We start from the raw sequence: 18,890 nt of genomic DNA, 5'->3' as shown, positions 1-18,890 counted from the left end.
TTATGGGGGCTCTGCCTTGGTGACCTAATAACCTCCCAAATGCCTATCTCCAGATATCAACACAATGGGGATTAGGTTTCCCTTTTTTTTTTGGTCTTTTTAGGTCCACAACCAAGGCATATGGAGGTTCCTGGGCTAGGGGTTGAATCAAAACTGTAGCTGCTGGCCTACACCACAGCTCACAGCAACACTGGATCCTTTATCCACTGAGCAAAGCCAGGGATTGAACCTGCATCCTCATGGATACTAGTCAGATTTGTTTCCACTGAGCCACGATGGGAACGCCTCATATTTTTTTTTAAATTCAATGAATTTTATTATATTTGTACAACCATCATCACAACATATGAATCTAAAGGGTACACAGAAACATTGTCTATAGCAGTGACGACAGGAAAGAGTGGTATTTATGTCTGCGTTTTGTTTTAAATTTTTATTTTTATTTTTTTTTTAATTTTCCCACTGTACAGCAAGGGGATCAAGTTATCCTTACATGTATACATTACATTTTTTTCCCTTTTTTTTCCCCCCACCCTTTGTTCTGTTGCAACATGAGTATCTAGACATAGTTCTCAATGCTACTCAGCAGGATCTCCTTGTAAATCTGTTCTAAGTTGTGTCTGATAACCCCAAGCTCCTGATCCCTCCCACTCCCTCCCTCTCCCATCAGGCAGCCACAAGTCTATTTTCCAAGTCCATGATTTTCTTTTTAACTTTTTATTTTGAAATAATTTTAAATTTACAGGAGAGTTACAAAAATAGCATAGAAAGTTCCAGTATACCTTTCACTCAGTTTGCCTTAATGTTAACAGCTTATGCAACTCTGGTTCAATAGTCAAAACTAAGAAGTTAACATTGGTACCATACTATTAACTAAACCATAGATTCACTAGAACTTTACCAGTTTTCCCACTAATGTCCTTTTTCTGTTTCAGTATCCAGTCCAGGATCCCACACTGAGTTTGGTTGCCCTGTCTCCTTAGTTTCCTCTGATCTGTAATTGTTCTCAGTCTTTTCTTGGCTTTCATGACCTTAACACTTTGAAGAGTCCAGGTCACATATTTTGTAGAATATCCCTCAATTCAGGTTTGTCTGATGATTCTTCATAATTAGACCAGAGTTATGCATTTTGGGGAGAGTTTTTTAAAATATCAAATCAGGGAGTTCCCATCGTGGTGCAGCAGAAATGAATCCGACTAGGAACCATGAGGTTGTGGGTTTGATCCCTGGCCTCGCTCAGTGGGTAAAGATCTGGCATTGCCATGAACTGTGGTGTAGGTCGCAGATGCGGCTCGGATCTGGCATTGCTGTGGCAGTGGCAGAGGCCAGCAGCTACAGCTCCAATTAGACCCCTAGTCTGGGAACCTCCATATGCTGCGGGTGTGGCCCTAAAAAGATAATATATATATATTATCTATATATAATATAGATATAAAATAAATCAATCTCATGCTGCAGTTTGCTGATTCATTCAACAATATGTATATATACACACATCGTCTTTTTAGGGCCACACCTGTGGCATATGGAAGTTCCCAGACTAGGGGTTGAATTGGAGTGTAGCTCCTGGCCTACACCACAACCACAGCAAAGCAGGATTTGAGCCACATCTGTAACCTATGCCACTGTTCAAGGCAACATTGCACCCTTAACCCACTGAGCGAGGCCAGGGATCAAACCTGCAACCTCGTGGATGGTAGTTGGGTTCATTAACTGCTGAGCTACGACAGGAACTCCAAGGTCACTTCCTTTAAATTTTCTAGGGAATTCGATTAAATGAGTATTCTGCATTTTATTTAGCCATTCCTCTACTGATGGGCATCTTGTCAGAGTCTCAATTTTCTTTTCTTTTTTTTTTTTTCCTTTGTCTTTTTGCCTTTTCTAGGGCCGCTCCCGCAGAATACGGAGGTTCCCAGGCTAGGGGTCTAATCGGAGCTGTAGCCACCAGCCTACGCCAGAGCCACAGCAACTTGGGATCCGAGCCGCATCTGCGAGCTACACCACAGCTCATGGCACCACCGGATCGTCAACCCACTGAGCAAGGGCAGGGACCAAACCCGCAACCTCATGGTTCCTAGTCAGATTCATTAACCACTGCGCCACGACGGGGAACTCCTCAACTTTCTTTATTAGCAATATCATAGCAGTTATCCTGAACATCCCTCCATATGCATATAGAATTATAGTAGAGAGCTAGAAGTGACATTGAGACATGGATTTAATAGATTTTGTTCAGTTTTCCTCTAAAGTGGCCACACCACTTTACATTCTTTTGATATCACGAAGCTTGAAAATTGTTGCCAATTTCAGTTTTAATTTCCATTTCACTAGTTAGTACTGAGGTTGGGCATCTTTTTCTGTGCTTATTGGAAATTTATATTTTCTTTTCTGTGAACAGCCTATTTATATTTTTGGCCTACTCTTCTAGTGGATTTTTTTCCTTATTGATTTGTTGAGTCCTTTTTATGTTCCAGATACAAATCCTTTATTTTATGTATTATAAATGTTTTCTCCTAGTCTGTTATGTCTTAGCTTTGTTTCCCATTTCTTTCCCTAAGTTATTTCATCTGATTAAAAAAAATTTTTTTTTCTGGAAGTTCTCATGTGGCGCAGTAGGTTAAGGATCTAGCGTTGCTATAGCAGTGGCATGGATTTGATCCCTGGCCAAGGAACTTCCATATGACACAGGTGTGGCCAAAAAACTTTTTTCTTTCTTTTGGAAAGGAACTTATTGATTATAAAAGTAATACAAACAGTGTAGAAAAGGAAGTTCCCTTGTGGCACAGCAGGTTAAGGATCCGGTGTTGCTATAGCCATGGAGCAGGCTGCAAGTTTGGTTAGAGTTTTATCCCTGGCCCAGAACTTTCACATGCTGAGGGTGCAGCAAAAAAAAAAAAAAAAAAAAAAGTAGAAAATTTGGGAAATTTATGAAAAAGTATGAAGAAGAAACCACTCCAAAGTCTTATCACTTAGAGTAAACCACTATGAACATAGTACTTATTTCCTTCTAAGTACTTAGAAACCCCTATGAACGTAAGTACTTATTTCCTTCCTTATTTCCTTCTATCTATCTATCTACCTACCTACCTATCTTTGCTTAGTGACATGATCTTTAGACACAAACTCTGGCCTTTTTCCATGCACGCTGGTTTAGTGTTAGACTACCTTCCAATCCTACTTCATCTCCCCACATATCCTGAAAAATCTAGTAGGTGAGAAGCCCAAAGTCCATCCTCAGCTGACTTGAACTGCAGTTGGCTCAAAAACTCAAGAGAGGGTAAAAATGCTCCAGCAGAGCACTTAAAAAAAAAAGTCTTGGAGGGATTTCTGGTAGTTCTCGGCTGAGTGGTAATGAACCCGTCTAGGATGCACGAGGCGGGTTTGATCTCTGGCCTCGCTCAGTGGGTTAAGGATCCAGTGTTGCCATGAGCTGTGTATGTAGGTCAAAGACATGGCTCTGATCCCGTGTTGCTGAGGCTGTGGTATAAGCCGGTAGTGCAGGTGCCAGAACTTTATTGCATGAATGCAAGGAGGAAGGAGGACGCTAGATCCTGCTTTGCTCTGATGGAACCGCAGACAGTCTTGGACAACAAACTCTAAAGGAGCCACAGTCAAACTGACTAGGTGCATGAGAAGAATGAGGACAAAGACCCTCAAAACCAGGGCATAGGAGGAACAATGGAAGGAACAGGAGATACTGGTCTTGAATAAGAAAAGACCTTAGGCAGAAGTGTTTAAGTACCTTAAAAGTAGAAGATGTTAGAGAAATTAGACCTGTTCTCTGAGGTTCCAAGGGTAGGACTTGGCCAGAGAGTGAAAGTTCAGAACTGGGTATGATGAGGTCAGGTAGCTCGCCCAAAGGTGACACAGTTTGTAAGTTGTGGAACTGGGATTCGAACCCTGGTGAACTCTAAAGCAGGTACTTTTAGTTATCTTTGGAATTCAAGCGTTGTTTGGGAGTCTGGACCGGATAGTTTTTGAAGTCTCTGGACTGGAAGTTTCTATGGCTGTGAAGACAGATGCTCCCACCCTCGAAGAAAAAGCGTCGGAGTAAGCAAGGTAGTCAGGGCCCGGCAGAAAGACTAGGCATGGAGACCTAAAGGATAAGGAAGGGTTGTTAACGTGCGTCAACCCACAGCTCGGCAGCAGGCAGTGTTGTCTGAAGATTCCCAGACTCGCGAGTCGCGGGCCTGTTTAGTGGCTTCTATATCGCTGCGCAGCCAGGGAGCGTCGCGGCAACGGTGTTCTGCGGCTGCGCGGGGGAACGGAACAGCGCGCCGGTCCCTGGCCGGGCGCGAGCAGGGGGCGGGGACCGGGCCGGGGCGGCGGGGGCGGGGAGGGCGCGCGCCCAGGCGGCTGCGGCAGTTGCGCGCTGGGATTGCTGCCGTGCGGCGGGGCCGGTGAGTGCGGTGGGACCCGCGGGCGGGCGGGGAAAGAGCGGGCGGGCGAGGGAGGGTGCGCGGCAGAGCGCGCGACCTGGGTCAGGGGTCCCCGCCTGCCGCCGCCCGGGCCCCACCCGTTCGCTGCGCCCCTCAAGCCCCTCTTGGTCCGAGCGCCCGCCTGCGAGCCCGCGGACCTCGCACCGGCGCCTCCTCACACACCCAGCCCCAAGTCACCCCCGCCTCTGAGCAGCCCTTTCCTCCGCGCCGCAGCGACGCCCCCAGCCCCACGTCACGGTCGCGCCATTGTTTCCCGGCCTTGGGCTCGCGGGGACCCGCCTTTCCTTGGAGCGCGGCCCTTCGTCTCTGCAGCCAGCCCTGCCGCGTTCCGGCCCGTTTCCCCGCTTTTCCCTCACACTGGTGGCAGCCCCCATCCCGCCGCAGGCGGACACCCCTTTACTCAGATCTGCTTATTTTTTCGGGCCGACGGCGGGCTTCCTCTCCCGAAGCCTGCTTGTCTGCTCTCTTAACCGGCCTCCCCACCCCTTGCGCGATCCCGGTCGACCGCGAGGAACTAGCCGGCTTCCGAGTTAGTACGCAGGGTTGAGAACGTTGTAGCAAGAACCACAAGAAATTGCCAACTGATTGCCCACATGCCAGTTTTGTCGTTTGCAGCACTTCCTGGAAAGCGCACATCGAATTGCAAGCCTCCACAAAAACCGTGCTTGTTATTTTCCAGTTGCTCCCAAGTCAGGGGCCAGCTGTCCGGTGGCAGTCAATGCGTTGCCATTTCCTGGGGACCCCCGAAGCTCTCGAGAGAGCGGGCCGAGAGTGAGATGCAAATCTGAGGCCTAACCACTAGTTGTAAGCGTGACGTTTGGGAGTTTTGACTCCGGTAGGCCTCAGCTGTTCAAGGCTGTAGGTAGAGCTGGGTGTCAGATGTAGTGGTTTCCCTTGCTCTCGGCTTTGGGCCGTTGTTTTGAGGATGCATTCTAAGTGCAGTGCTCTGCAATGACTAGTCACCAACCATTTATAAGGTTGTGTGTGCGCGAGTGTGCATGTCCAGGTGCAGACTGGTTCCTCTTGATTGAACTTGTTTCATAATGTCTCTACAACTCTTTTGCCTCTTAAGGCAGCGGATGCAAACTCTGCTACCTGTAATGTGAAACAGTGCCATTCACCGTGAAAACTTAATATTATTGAGGTCTTTTTCTATATTTACCTGGACACTTTTCAGTAGTGATTAGAATTTACCAAGATGAAAACATCCGGGCCTGAAGAGGTTAAGTTCAAGAAGACACAGCTAGTAATTAAAAGCAGAACTCCACATGCTGGGCTGATGCTAGCACACAGACCTTATTTTTGAAATGCATTTCTGTGGCAATATCAGCAGCTACATTTCGGTAGTATGGGTTGCTGCATTATTCTTATCAACCCAGTATTTAGATTTTAGAGTTTAGTGACCAACTAATCTGTAAAACGAGAGGGCGGAAGGAGATGCTCAGCAAGGGTCCATTCAGTTCCAAGATTTGATTCCATTGTATGAAAATTTGCCATCAGCTAAAGGTTTCCAAAAGTTTATGATTGTAGGAATATGTATATAGATATTTACTTCAGGTATCGGCAAAGCCTTACTAGTGAAATCAGGTGTATCTTCCTAAAGAAAGGCAAATTACAGTGGAATGTTAGGAGGAATGTTCATTCACCTGTCTCTAGGCTATTGCTACTGTTTAGTGGGGAAAGAAAGCACACAAAATGTGTTTTTTTGAAAAAAGGATATGTTTTTATTGCTTGCCTCTCTTATCAAAAAGCTTAAATTCGGAGTTTCCGTCGTGGCGCAGTGGTTAACGAATCCGACTAGGAACCATGAGGTTGAGGGTTCGGTCCCTGCCCTTGCTCAGTGGGTTAATGATCTGGTGTTGACGTGAGCTGTGGTGTAGGTTGCAGACGCGGCTCAGATCCCGAGTTGCTGTGGCTCTGGTGTAGGCCGGAGACTACAGCTCCGATTAGACCCCTAGCCTGGGAACCACCATATGCCGTGGGAGCGGCCCAAGAGATACCAAAAAAAAAAAAAAAAAGAAATTAAGCAGAAACAAAGGAAAATAAATAAATATTAAAAAAAAAGAAAAAGCTTAAATTAAATTCAGTAGTTAAAAAAACTTTATCAGGAGTTCCCGTCGTGGCGCAGTGGTTAACGAATCCGACTAGGAACCATGAGGTTGCGGGTTCCATCCCTGACCTTGCTCAGTGGGTTAACGATCCGGCGTTGCCGTGAGCTGTGGTGTAGGTTGCAGACGCGGCTCGGATCCTGAGTTGCTGTGGCTCTGGCGTAGGCCGGTGGCTACAGCTCTGATTCAACCCCTAGTCTGGGAACCTCCATATGCCGCGGGAGCGGCCCAAGAAATAGCAACAACAACAACAACAAAAGACAGAAAGACAAAAAGAAAAAAAAAAAAAACTTTATCATGTTATTTATGATAAATACCTAATCTTTATAGTTCTTAAGTAAATGCACTAATTTTTATGTAGTTATAATTGTTGTGTACATATTTTAAAGTTTGCACTTCCCCCCATTCCTGGGATGTCTGTGTATTTAGAGAATTCAGCGACTTCGCGTTTATGGAGGCTCTGTAACATGCTTTTATGCCCATTAGTCAACAATCCCTGGCATACAGGCTGTCAGTAAATTTTTGTTGAATGAATGCAATATTTTGAGCTGCTTAGACAACATCTCAGAACACAAAATGTTAAATATCACAGGACATATGTTAAATGACATGTGAGCAGTAAAGACAGTCAATACACAGAACCCTGAGCCAAGAGACAGCATCACATATGTTTAAAGGCCTGGGTTTTGGAATCTGGGTTTGAGACCTGGCTTGCCACTTACATCCTTGCAGCATTGGAGAACTTAACCTTAGAGAGCCTCACTCACTTTTTTGGTTCAAAGTGGAAAAATAACTGTAGATGGTTGGGATCAGGGAAAACATCATAGAGAAGGTGACCCTTGAGAGAAGGGAGAAGATGTAAAAGTGCACATATTAAGGGTTTAATGAATAGATTGCTTTCTCCTAAGAAAAAGGGCTTGGGAGTTCCCTGGTGGCTTAGTGGGTTAAGGACCTGGCTTGTCACTGCTATGCCTCCAGTAACCGCTTTGGTGTGAGTTTGATCCCTGGTTCCAGAACTTCTGTGGTTGCAGCCAAAAAAAAAAAAACAAAAAACAGTGGGTGCTGCTGGTAGAGCATAGTTTGAGATGAAACTGGAGAGATTCTGGTAAACAGTTTACAAGTATGCTGCATGGGTTTCTTGCAGATAGACCAGAATTTATGAAGTAAGATAACTTTTCGTTATGAGTAGCTTAGTTTGTTTTGTTTTTTAGGTTCAGATCTCAAAAAGTAACTTGCTTTCAGGAAATTGATAGCCAGTCATAATGGAGTGCTAAGGTCCTTGTCATATGATACAGTAAATCTAATATGACTTTTTACCATTTGAAATTTGTGTTCTGTGATTGGTTACCAAAGTTTGCAGTGGCTGTTTTTTCTTTTTTTGTGTGTGGAAAACAGCTTTAGCAGCTAACCCTGCCCCAATCGCAAAATTGCCAGCAGAGCATCAAAACTGCTCCCGTTTTAGGTGGAATACAGAATCAGAAAGAATAAATTGACTTTGAGAGTGTTGAACCATTTGTTCCTACCTTTTGTGCATTTCTTTTGGTTGGGAAGCATTATCAAGAGTGTGAGATGAAAAAGCCTGCTGTATCAGGGTCTGCTTGGAAAGAGAGGACTAAGATCTGGTGCCTGAAGTTTCATGTGTAAAGTATATGTGTGTGTATATGTGTATCTTATATATACATATGTAAAATATACATATCAGTAAATTTATTGGGTACAGTAGGCCCTTTGTATCCAGTATCTGGTTGCAGAATGAGGAAAAAAATGGAGGACGACTGTAGTGCACTATTTTACATAAGGGACTTGAGCATCTGGGAATTTTGGTATCTGTGAGGGTGGCAGGGGGTGAGTGGGGGTGTGGGGTGAGGAGATGTCCTGGAAGTACCCCCCAACCCCCAACCCCCATCCCCCATCCCGAAGATACTGAGAGACCACTGTATTCGTATGTTTCCATTTCAGATGTCCAGTGGATGTGTGTTTTTAACACTCCATAGTTCAGTTTAATGGAGTTTCTTTAATGTTTAAATTTATTTAAAAATATGAAATATTTCAAAATACAGCAAATAATGATTATTGTAATTATAGACCATCATATTTACTTTGTGGGTTTTTTTTTTTCCATTTTCTAATTTCTCTTTTCAGTTTACTATTTTTTTTTTTTTGTCTTTTGTCTTTTTGTTGTTGTTGCTATTTCTTGGGCCGCTCCCGCGGCATATGGAGGTTCCCAGGCTAGGGGTTGAATTGGAGCTGTAGCCACCGGCCTACACCAGAGCCACAGCAACGCAGGATCCGAGCCGCGTCTGCAACCTACACCACAGCTCACGTCAACGCCAGATCATTAACCCACTGAGCAAGGGCAGGGACCGAACCCGCAACCTCATGGTTCCTAGTCGGATTCGTTAACCACTGCGCCACGACGGAAACTCCAGTTTACTATATTTTTAAAAGGGATAAAACTGTAGATACAGTTGAGGCCTGTATGAATCCGTACTGATTTGTTTCCCTCTCTTGCCCCCTCACTAATTCAGTAATTACCATTCCCATCCTACTTTTATACTTTTACTGATATGTAGATGTCCATAAAATTGCATATACTCTTGTTTAATGTATTATACACATGATCCTGCAACTTTTTAAATTCAACATTGTTTTTATTTTTATTTTTGAAGATGCTATGATGATTTTATGATAAGCATTTATGAAAGAAGCTTATATGAAGATTTGGGGGGGGGGTACGTTTAACTTCTTGCCCAGCCTATATTTCCATGTCTATCCCAGTATGGGGCTATTTTTTTTTAAACATTTATTTTGTTGATATAGCATTGTTTATAACATGTAAGTTTCACATGTGCTGCCTTCTGTGTATTTTCTGCTCACCACCAAAAATGTAGTGTTCATCCCTCAGCATGCAATTGAGTCCCTTCCCCCATTTTTGCTCTCCCCCTAACTGCTCGCTCTGTGGCCACTACTACTCTGTTCTGTCTCAATTTTTGTTTGGTTTGGTTTGTTCATTAGTTTTTTATATTCCACATATGAGTGAACTCATGTGGTATTTGTCTTTCTCCATCTGACTTATTTCTAAATTTAGCATAATATCCTTAAGTCCATCCATGTTTTTGCAAACGGCAAGATACCATCTTCTTGGCTGAATAGCATTCCAGTGTGTTTGTGTGTATCTGTGTGTGTGTGTATACGTATGTATGTATGTATACCATATCTTTTCATCTATTGATGGGCATTTAATTTGTTTCTAGTCTTGGCTATTATAAATAATGCCAGGATGAACATAGGGGTACAGATATCTTTTGTCAGATTAGTCTTTTCATATCTTTGGATAAATATCCACAAGTGGGATAACTGGATCACATGGTAGTTGTATTCTTAATTTTTTTTTTTTTGTCTTTTTGTCTTTTTTTTGTCTTTTGTTGTTGTTGTTGTTGTTGTTGCTATTTCTTGGGCCGCTCCCACGGCATATGGAGGTTCCCAGGCCAGGGGTTGAATTGGAGCTGTAGCCACCAGCCTACGCCAGAGCCACAGCAACGCGGGATCCGAGCCGCGTCTGCAACCTACACCACAGCTCACGGCAACGCCGGATCGTTAACCCACTGAGCAAGGGCAGGGACCAAACCCGCAACCTCATGGTTCCTAGTCGGATTCGTTAACCACTGCGCCACGACGAGAACTCCTGTATTCTTAATTTTTTGAGGTATCTCCATACTATCTTCCATAGTGGCTGCACCAGTTTATGTTCCCACCAATGGTGTAGGGGGTGCCCTTCTCTCCACATCCTCACTAACACTTGTTATTTCTTGTTTTTTTGATAATAGCCATTCTTTCTATTGAGAGGTGGTATCTTATTGTGGTTTTAATTTGCATTTCCCTAGTAATTAGTGAGGTTGTTTAACATTGTTTCTGCTACATATCCATGTTGATAGGTATATCTTTAGTTCATCCATTTTAATTACTTTATAATATGGCGTTATAGAATGCATATATTGCATATATTCTGTTTGTTTATGAATATTTAGGGGTTTCTGATTTTTTGGCTATTATTAACAGTGCTGTAATAAACATTCTTTTTTTTTTTTTTTGGTCTTTTTGTCTTTTCAGGGCTGTACCCACAGCATATGGAGGTTCCCAGCCTAGGGGTCTAATCGGAGCTATAGCTGCAGGTCTGTGCCACAACCACAGCAATTCCAGATCCGAGCCGAGTCTGGGACCTACACCACAGCTCATGGTAACACCAGATCCTTAACCCACTGAGTGAGGCCAAGGATCGAACCCGAAACCTCACCGTTCCTAGTCGTATTTGTTTCCACTGCGCCACAGTGGGAACTCCCAGAAACATCCTTGGATGTATCATCTTGTTTACATGTGCGAGAGAGAATTCTAAGCCTAAGGAATTCTTAGGTTGTAGGGTACGAGGATTTTTACCTTTATTAGATAATGCCAAATTGTTTCCCAAAATACTAAATAGCCAATAGCAGATTGTGAGAGTTCTCATTTTGCCATATCCTTTCAAACATTGATGTTGTCAGACTCTTATTTAAAATAAAATAAATTTCATTTTAATTTGCTTTTCCATTTATTGTAAGATTTTCTTTTCTGTGAATTGCTATTTATTTCATTCTTTTTTTCTGTTGGGTTACTTGCTTTTCCATCCTTACTTTGTAGTTCTCTTCTTCCCTATACCAAGATCATACTACATTTATGGTGTTGCAGCTGTCTTCTCAGTCTTTGGTTTCCCTTTCTTTTTGTTGTGTGTAAATTTTATATTTATTCAGGTTTTTATTTGTACAGTTTCAGTCCTACAGAAAAATGCAGTGATAGTTGAATGAATACACTTAACACCTTCACCCGGATTCACTAATTGTTAACATTTTGCCACATTTACTTTTTCCTTCATATGCACATTTTTTTCCCCTGAACCATTTAAAAGTAAGTTGCAGACATCATGACACTTCATCTCTCAAAATATATATTTGAATGTCCTAAAAACAAGGATGTCTTACAAGACTGCAGTACAATCACCACATTTAATATGAATGCAGCATTATTATCTAATATACAGTACATATTAAAAATTTCTCAATTGTCCCAATAGGACCTTTATAGTTATTCTCCAGCCCCACCCCTGGTCCAGGATCTAGTCAAAGATCATGAATTACATTTAGTTACCATGTCCCTTTAGTTACTTTTTTTTTTTTTTCTTGGTCTTTTTTGTCTTTTTAGGGCCACACCCGCGGCATATGGAGGTTCCCAGGCTAGGGGTCTCATTGGATCTACAGCCTCTGGCCTATGCCACAGCCACAGCCGTGTGGGATCCAAGCCACGTCTGTGACCTACAACGGAGCTCTCGGCAATGCCGGATCCTTAACCCACTGAGTGACGCCAGGGATGGAACCCACAACCTCATGGTTCCTAGTCAGATTCATTGCCACTGTGCCACAATGGGAACTCCCCTTTGGTTACTTTTGATCCATGAACAGGTCCCTAGATTTTTGTGTGTTTTCATAATATTGATATATTTGAGGAGTCCAAGTCAGTTGTTTTGTAGCATGTCCTTCAATTTGGATTTGTCTTATCATTTCCTCATGTTTAAATTCGGACTAAATGTTTTTGGCAGGAATAAGCTTTAAATGTTAACATAGTTAAGTTTGTTTTGTTTTTTCCTAAAGTTTTGGTTGTTATTGTCTGTTATTCAAGACCTACCTGGTTGCCATAATATGACTTTTCATCTCTGTTTTCTTCTAAAAATTTCAAGGTTTTGATTTTTTTTTAAATGTTTAGGTTTATAGATGCTATTTTTATTTTATTTTTTGCTTTTTTTAGTGTCACTCCCGCGGCATACGGAGGTTCCCAGGCTAGGGGTCAAATTGGAGCTCCAGTTGCTAGCCTATACCACAGGCGCAGCAGCATAGGATCCAAGCCATGTCTGTGACCTACACCACAGCTCACGGCAGTGCTGGATCCTTAACCCACTAAGCAAGGCTAGGGATCGAACCTGCATCCTCACAGATACTAGTCGGATTCATTTCCACTGTGCCGTGACAGGAACTCCTATAGATGCTATTTATTTTTTCTGCTTAGTCTACCTATAATATGGTGTTCAATTAGCATTTCTGTTATACGTTCTTTTTCTACCATTGTTTGTCATAAAATTATTCTGTAAATTCATAAGAACAGAACAGCTTTTGTTATGCTCTAAATTAGGGCCAGAGCATTGCAGAAAGTGCAAATTTTGAATTATCTGAGTGTGCTAAAGGTGTAGCAGTTGAAACAACTCAAACATTGTGTCAAAATTGTAAAAATTTTAAGATATATTTGTAAAAATTTAACTGATATCATACTGTAAATAAGACCAAGATGTAACTTACAGAGTAAACATCAGAATCTTTCACAAATCTGAAATCAGTAACTGCCATATTTTTAATCTTGGATTATTGACTATTGCAGTAGGTTTGATGAGATAACCTGATGTAGAAATGAGAACTTTGAGGAAAGAAAGAAACCTATAGACAGTAGATTAGATTTAGAATACTTAGATGGGAAAAAAATGTGTGATATTACAGCCTTTGACACACAACTGGCACTCTGAAGTTTTGACTCTATAAAAGTAGAAACCCATTATAACGTTCCTTCAAACATAATTTACTGCTTCGTGCAGAGGCCACTACACTGTGTAGAGGTCTCAAGTATTAAACTCTGTGAACTCTAGTAATACAAGTAATAATTTATTATGCACTATGTGTCAGCCACTGTTCTTAGCACCTTAGACTTATAAATGCATTAAATACTTGTTCCAACTCTGAGCATTTTTGAGTAGAAGAAACTGAAGTGACTATATAATTTGCTCAGTTATAAAGCTAATTAGTGTTATAGCTGGGTTTTGAACTCAGACAGTGTGGCCCCAGAATCTGTGGTCTTCACTGCAAGTATGGGTCTATGATCTTGGTCGAATTATTTAACTTCTCTATGCTGTTTTCTTCTTTGTATAATGAATAGTATCTAATTCTTATGTTTGTTGTGAAAAGTCAGTGAGATAAAGTATGTTTGGAGCTTAGAATAACACATGAAAAAAAATGAGCACTCAATAAATGTTAGCTGTTATTATGTTAGCATTACTAGGCATTGAGCTTGTGCATATCTCTGAATTTTTATCAAATAAGTGAGTTAAGCCATAAATATGATTGTATATACAAAAACGTAGAAATATCATGGTGATTATTTCTGCCTGTCTGATTTTTTATCTCTGTGTTATTTTGAAAGAGGAAAGTTACCAGCAGAAACAAAGTTGGATGAATGGTGAGCCAGGAGCTCATTGGTAAGAGAGTGAGTTCTTTTGAATAAAGCAGAATTTTTAATCTGCTTTTAAAAAAAAATTCAAGGGTCATTACTGAAGGTACAGAGTGCTGTATATTGACTGAATGTAAAAACAGTTCAGCTTTAGCTTTTGAAAGCCTGTAATTAAGTTTAGCAATATTTTGAAGAAATAAAAGTCATATGGTGGTCCCCTCTTATTTGTAGTTTTACATTCCACAGTTTTGTTACCTGCAGTCAACCACAGACTGAAAGTATTAAGTGGAGAATTCCAGAAATAAACAATTCCTAAATTTTATATTGTGTGCTGTTCTGAGTAGTGTGATGAAATCTTGTACTATCCTTCCTGGGATCCCCCGTCATTTATATCCTCATGGCTTGGTAATCCAGGATCACCCAAGCAGATGATCCTCCTCCTGATATAGCATCAGAAAATTAGTAGTAGCCTAGCACCGTGTCACAGTGCCTACGTCATTCACCTTAGCTTCATCTCCTTACGTAGGCGTCTCATATCATTACAAGAAGAAGTAGTACAGTAGAATAAGATATTTTGAGAGGGAGACTGTTCATTCACATAACCTTTGTTACAGTGTATTGTTGTCATTGTTTTATTATTGTTTATTGTTGTTAATCTCTTATGTGCCTAATTTGTAAATTACACTTCGTCATAGGTGTGTATATGTAGGAAAAAACATAGTATCTGTAGCATTAGGTACTATCCAGTTTCAGGCATCCACTGGGTATCTTGGAATGTATCTTTCCTCTGATAAGGGGTCCACTGTACTACATATTCTCAGGCCCAATCACTTTTTTAATTTAAATTTTTTGGTATTTTTAGGGCTGCACCTATGGCATGGGAGGTTCTCAGCCTAGGGGTCAAATTGGAGCTATAGCTGCCAGTCTATAGCACAGCCACAGCAATGCTGGATCCAGGCCGTGTCTGCGGCCCACACCACAGCTCACGGCAACACTGGATCCCAACCCACTGAGCAGGGCCAGGGATGGAACCCGCGTCCTCATAGATACTAGTTGGGTTCACTAACCGCTGAGCCATGACAGGAACTCCAAGCCCAGTCATTTAAAATGTTTTCTTTACATGCTCTCTTGTTCCTTTCTGTCAATAACCATGTTATTGTTGAAGGTCCGGTATTACACAAAACTTTCAGTTGGAAGCAGCTTCCATATGCAGATGTAGAACAAATACAGCATTCTGTGTGATATGGCAGAGGTAATGGAGTGCTAGAGTAGCAGCAGTAAAATGTTCAGGAGAACATAGCAGAATTTAGGTCTTTTTGGCATATTTTTGGAACTTTAGGAACATATGAATAAATTTGTATTTTCTAGTCACTGTTTCAGTCTAGAGATTCTAGCATTTGTTTCTTAAGAAAAACAAATTGTCCAGGCGAGAGGTACTACATTTCTTATTTGACAAGATGTTTTCTCAGTTTTATTTTCCATCAGAGAACAAGGAACCTTTTGTTCTAAGGCTTGGTGTTGAAAGGCTAACAAAATATTACATTAATCAAGCCCAGAATCTTATGTGTTTCTGAACCAAATATAAGACTTCATGGAGATTCATTTAGAGCATTAGAAAGAATTTGTGTAATATTGCATTTTCACACTTACACCAAAAATTAGCTTTTGAAAACCAAAGAGCTCCAAGTGTAGAGATTTAGGAGTTTATTTCTTCCTGTGTCTATCAAGTCTGTAGTTGAAGGAACTGAGGACACAGCTGTGAACAAAACAGGTCTCACCCTCATGGAACTTAAATTTTTGAGAAAAGTACTTGACAATATGAAAGCTGTCAAATACTTTATGTCTGTAAGTGTAAATGCGCAAAAAAGAAAAATAAAGTGGTGTAGAGGATATAGTAAGTGACATGTGGATAGGTACGTCTGATTTTGTTAGTTGGAATTTGTTAGCCATCTGTATCATTTGGTGTGTCAACTATGAAATGTTGGTCTTTTAACAAATGTATAGTACAACCTGGGGCAAATGATATAAAGAACTCTGAATGAGGAATTCCCGTCATAGCTCAGTGGTAATGAACCCGACGAGTATCCATGAGGACTTGGTTCCAACCCTGGCCTTGGTCAGTGGGTTAAGGATCTGGCGTTGTCGTGAGCTGTGGTGTAGGGTGGAAGCATGTAGCTCTGATTTGACCACTAGCCTGGGAACTTCCATATGCCTTGGGTGCGGCCCTAAAAAGACAAAATAAAATAAGGTAAAATAAAACTGAATGAAAATCATGAAATGAGAAATGAACAAAAAAATACTCCTCATGAACTATTTAAAAGAGTTATTGGGGGCGTTCCTGTCGTGGCACAGCGGAAACGAATCCGACTAGGAACCATGAGGTTGCGGGTTCGATCCTTGGCCTTGCTCAGTGGGTTAAAGATCTGGCATTGCCTTAAGCTGTGGTATAGGTCACAGACGCAGCTTGGATCTGGCTTTGCTGTGGCTCTGGTATAGGACAGACAGCAGCAACAGCTCCGATTAGACCCCTAGCCTGGGAACCTCCATATGCCTCAGGTGTAGCCCTTAAAAAAAAAAAAAAAAAAAAAAGGAAAGAGTTAACGGGGAGTTTCCTGGTGACCTAGTGGTTAAGGATCTGGCAGTATCACTGCTGTGGCTTGGGTTCAGTCCCTGGCCTGGGGAACTTCTGCATGCCATGGGCACAGCCAGAAAAAAAAAAGGGGGAAGTTAAACATTTAACAAGTGCATATACATAGCACACTTTTAAAGGGCCTTACTTTTTGGGAAAAATTAATATTCTCATCTTAAAATATTTTGTGATTATTTTCCTTCATGCATTTTATTAAAAGGGACAAGTTTATAAAAATACTTTCAAAGCTATATTTTATTACAAAATGTTATTCAAGTTAGAGGTGACATTATTAACAAGTACTGGGATTTAGGTTTTCAGCAGTGTTGTTAGATGAATTAATCTAAATTTGGATCTGACTTCCATTTTTTTCCAAGGAATGTATTTGTAAGTAAATTGGTTTGTGGTCCTCTTATTACAGAGGGGACCCTTGACAGCAACATATTGATATAACCAACTAACCTACCACTATTCTTTCTTGGTTTTACTTGCTTATCTGTCAAGGATTGGGGTTATCAGGGGCTATGTGTATAATGTGCCTCCTTAATACAATACCAGATATACAGATGGATGATGGAACTTTAACTTTTCTTTTTCTAGAAAGTAAACTAGTTTAATATGTGCAATATGTAATTTATTTATGAAAATAAAATAAATTTCAGGGTGATGAGAAAATTGGAAAAAGCCATTCAAAATTATCCTTTCCATTCAAGTTTCAAAGCAGTGCCCATTGTTCTTATATTTCAAACACAAAATAAATTCCAGCGAAGTGTAGTAAAACGCTGAGTGTTCATATTTACTTACTGTTATTACTCTGTTATCTTTGTTGACACACTTATTCCACTGAAAACTGAGTATTTGTTTGAAACTGACCTGTATATTAACGCTGTCTCATGGACCTGTGCTACATCCCATGTTTAAGTGCTATTCACTGCTTTCCAAGTGAGATACTGACGGGACCTGAAACAGACATTTTTTTCTCAGTTATAATGATTTTTATTTTTTTCCGTTATAGCTGGTAAAACAGACTTTTAACATGGCTAACCAAGCTGAAGGTTGCTCACCAGGCTTACCCTGCAGTTTCAGTTACTCTTGGCTTCCTGTTTTCAGCAGTTGCTTAGAGCTTTTGGGACAGCTGGTTTCCCTTTCTTTGGGGGAGGGTGATGTTCCATGTTGGTGGGGAGGGGAACTATGTATGTTGTGCCCATGAAATATTTTTAAAGTGTGAAACTAAAATATTTTAAATGCTTGAGAGTTCATTTCATTTGTTAGTCTTCAGATAAAACTTCTTTGCAGGCTGGTTATTTTATGTCGAAACAGAGAACAGTTTCAGTATAAACTGTACCACTATTATTTGAAAGGAATTAAAATTTTGAGCTTTTTATCGAGTATTAGTCACATCTGTACCTTACTGAAGAAACTACTCTTAAGCTTGACACTCTAAACTGGTGACAAATGAAGTGTTTACCTTCTTACTGGAACCTGGAACACTCTTTTTTATTTTTTTGCCACATGATAATCATTCTGATTTTATTGTCACTATGAAAATAGTTAAGCACTACATAGACTGACTGTGAATAGAATCTAAAAGTCTGTTATAGTAACACTAAGATGTGTTATATGTTAAGATCATAGGAAAACTATCAAAGAACTTTTTGAAAGTGATGATTTAAGAAAATCTCCTTATCCCTTTAGCGTCACCTAACTGTATGCACTTTATGGCAGATTTTATTCCATATTAATGATAATATGGTTACTTAATCATTTATGTTTACATTTTTAATTGATGAAAGTTTTGTGTTACTTTTGCTGAGACTCTATAACTAATTTTTAAAATAAAGTGTGTTTTGTTTAGTCCATGAGTGATCCAAGAAAGTGCTTTGAATTTTTCCTACAAATAATCTGCAGAAAGTAATACAAAAAGAAATTAAAATATGTGGGAAATCTTTTCTTAGTGTAATTACTACCTCTAATTTGTAAGGAAAGAGGAGGAAAAAAAGCCTGACTTATTATTTTATTAATTTATTGATTTACTTATCCTTTTAGGGCCACACCCGCAGCATGTGGAGGTTCCCAGGCTAGGAGTCAAATCGGAGCTACAGCTGCAGCCCAGATCCGAGCCGCATCTGCAGCCTACACCACAGCTCACGGCCATGCCAGATCCTTAACTCACTGAGCAAAGCCATGGATCGAACCCACAACCTCATGGTTCCCAGTTGGATTCGTTAACCACTGTGCCACAAGGGGAATTCCTTTTTAATTTTAAATATTCTAATAGGCATGTAGTAGAATCTCGTTATGGTCGTAATTTACATTTCCCTGATGATAAGTGATGTTTAGCAGGATTTCATGTGTTTGCCATCTATTTATATTTTTCGATGAAGCATCCATTGTAATATTTTGCCTATATATATATTT

At 40.8% G+C, this 18,890-nt stretch overlaps 2 protein-coding genes across 4 annotated transcripts in view; both read left to right on the top strand.

The window, feature by feature from the left end:
* PCGF6 (polycomb group ring finger 6) overlaps positions 1–18,890 on the top strand; it is a 225,002-nt gene that overhangs the window by 115,698 nt on the left and 90,414 nt on the right. The gene's annotated exons all lie outside the window — the stretch shown is intronic.
* NT5C2 (5'-nucleotidase, cytosolic II) overlaps positions 4,301–18,890 on the top strand; it is a 105,010-nt gene continuing 90,420 nt past the window's right edge. The window contains exon 1 of the mRNA XM_001929278.6: positions 4,301–4,400. The gene's annotated coding sequence lies outside the window, so the exon portion shown is untranslated. The remainder of the gene's footprint in view (positions 4,401–18,890) is intronic.

Source organism: Sus scrofa, chromosome 14, assembly GCF_000003025.6.
Source record: "Sus scrofa isolate TJ Tabasco breed Duroc chromosome 14, Sscrofa11.1, whole genome shotgun sequence".
In the NCBI taxonomy this organism is placed as follows: Eukaryota; Metazoa; Chordata; class Mammalia; order Artiodactyla; family Suidae; genus Sus; species Sus scrofa.
The sequence above is the reverse complement of the archived record's forward strand: the minus strand, read 5'-3'. Positions and strand labels throughout refer to the sequence as shown.